We start from the raw sequence: 3,049 nt of genomic DNA on the forward strand, positions 1-3,049 counted from the left end.
TGACTTGACATACATCCTGTCCACACAAGAACTTTGCCAAATGACACCTTTTTCAAACCCGCAAATAACTTTTTGTAACTGCACCACCTACCTCTGGAACCTTACCAGAGACTACTCACTCTGTCAGTTATCCTCCTACTGCATCGATGGAGATGGATAGAAGCGTAAGATATCTCTATGAAAAGAAAAAAATACCAGCCACTCTTCCTGGAGATGCCACAACTCCAAGAGCCCTGACAGATTACCCTTTTAAGTTGATTCCGGCTGAAACGACATGCCAGTTGTGTCCAGGCAATCCCAATTTGGAGGAAATTTTGCACATCACACACAAAGCCAGAATAGTTGGCATGGATGGTGTAATCTCAAGTATGTGAACTACATCCTTAGATCAACCACATACAGCTGATTGAATGTCCTAATGTATATCCTTATGTCTATTACAGACATCTCAACTTACAGTAGAAGGTTTACTGAATGCCACATGGTTTACCGCTACCAGGAATGGACAGATGGTCTTCATAATTTCAATAACCATATCATCCTGACACTGCAGCTTTGTCTTTACTTAAGGCACAATCTTCAGGTGAGTAAAACAGTGTTATGACAAACAATGCAAGGTGTTATGATCATGTAATTCATATTGCCCCAGAAAGACTGCATCAATTGATCTCGTTCTGCGATTTTCTAATTTCTTTCTTTCTTGTTCTGCTACTACTGTGGTTTCTGTGGCACAGGCCAAAGTTAAATTGGCAGACTATTCCATGTACAAAATCTATTTGGCCATTTGTTTTTACGGTACATTAACAGGTATACTGATTGCAGGGAATGCTATTAGTAGTTTGTACTGATGCTTTTCTGTATATTCATGCTGTTTAAAACCTTTCCCTGTTTCTCTTCTGTTTTTACCATAGAATCATGTGTCTGTGTCTAGAGTCATCAGCTCTCTGGAGATGTTGTGGGGAGGGGGGGAGTTTCCCGCCACTGACTTAATTTTTAAAGCATATTACCAATTTGAGGCAATTTGCAACACTGAATATGAATACTCATGTATAAACTGTGGGTTCTACCCTCATGTGGTGGTTATGGACAGAAAAGCAGTGTTCAACTTTGAGGGTATGTTTTTCTTAAACTGCTATTTGGGTACATCACTTTTTAACTAGCTTTTTGGTATACCACACAAATTAAGATTTACTTACCACAGTACTATTCCTCTGAGGGTATTCGTGTCTTTATGTTGTATTTGGCAAGTGCAGTTAGTGAACTGAAACAACCAAATGATGACTTCCAAGGTGAACACAACACAGCATTCTGGGAATCCGTCCATCTGCATATACTCAGCAAAGGATTTTTTGAAGGTGAGTCTATATATTTTTTGAAAATACAGCCTGTCGTGACTGCACCTCCCCAGAATAACTATATTCAATTTTTTTTCCCTATGTGTTTGATGCAGACTCTTCCCAAAACCTGTTTCTTGTCAAACCATCGTATGAGAATTGGGCACCTTGGATTGGGAGGGAGACGCGTAAAAGCAGCAGTGTCCTCAACACAGAGTTTGAAAAGGCGCCATTGTAGACATCAACTATCTCTATCTATCTATCTCGTAACGGGACAAGCCCCGTCTTTTATTGTCACACGAACACCACAACACATGCATGCGGCCACAACACACTCATGCTGACGGTGGCCGGTGAAAAGTGTCCTCTGCATTTAACCCATCCAGGCATGTCCTTTCCTCCGGGGGGCAGGCCAGGAGCAGTGGTCGCTTTCTCGTACAGCGCCCGGGGACCAACTTCGGGTGTTGTCGTCACTGGTCGGATGACGATGACGATCTGATCTTCTGCATGTTTTTTAGTGGGGGGGTTATATACGGAGGAACCCCCTGGGGGAGCACGGGGAGAACATGCAAACTCCACACAGAGAGAAAGGCCCTTACGACGAGATACCCCACCTGGGCAGTAGGCACTGAAGATATGGGGGGGAACACAACCACAGCGCCCACAGTGTCCCAGGCGAGAATCGAACTCAGGACCTTCTGACTGTGAGGCGACAGCTCTACCACTGAGCCACCGTGCCCCCTCAAATGATGACCCTCAACTATGTGATGTAACAGAGGACCGCCTCATTGACGAGCTGCAAAACCAAAAGGTAGGTTAATCCATGAATTTCCCTATTTGTTAGTATTACACCATAAATTAAATTATTTTGCACATTGGTTGATTAATTGTGATCACACACATTATTAATCTGTCTATCAAATCTGGTCAGTTCCCTCAGGAGTTCAAACACGCCAGAGTTATCCCTCTGCACAAAAAAGGAAGCAAATTGGAACATGGTAACTACCGCCCCGTCTCAATTCTCTCTTCCATATCCAAAATAATGGAAAGAGTCATCTTTGAACAAATCAACAGTTATCTCACGTCTCATAAGCTCCTGTTTGATTTCCAGTCTGGTTTTAGAAAATCATATTCAACCGACACCTGTTTGCTTTACCTAACAGATCACATCCGAAAGGAAGTGGATACCGGTAAGTATTGTGGTATGGGGGGTCAGCTCGCCATTCCGAAGTGTCGGCATTCCGATCATTGACTTCTATGCTTTCGGAGAGGCGGCCCTTTTTATCTCCAAAAAATGTTTTGCCGAGAGGTTAGGTTCTGAGGGAGGTTAGGCTTAGGCGTGGGGGGTGGGAGAGGTTAGGTTTAGGGTTAGGGTCTGGGGGAGGGTTCTTTCGCAATGGCGAGACAGATCTCAATTTTGTCGGAATGCCGGTATTTCGGAGTGCCGACATTTCGGAATGCCGAGGTGTCCCCGTGGTATGGTCATGCTGGACCTGCAAAAAGCATTCGACACAGTTAACCATAACATCTTACTCAGTAAACTCAGGGCTCTGGGTTTCAACAGCACGTCCCTCAACTGGGTTCGGTCCTACCTGGACAGTAGACGGCAGGTGGTAGACATAAATGGGACACTGTCCCGCCCCCTCCCCATTAGCTGCGGGGTCCCCCAGGGGAGCATTTTGGGTCCATTATTATTTTTGGTGTACATAAATGAT

Source organism: Poromitra crassiceps (genome assembly GCF_964638095.1).
Source record: "Poromitra crassiceps genome assembly, chromosome: 1".
Taxonomy (NCBI): Eukaryota; Metazoa; Chordata; class Actinopteri; order Beryciformes; family Melamphaidae; genus Poromitra; species Poromitra crassiceps.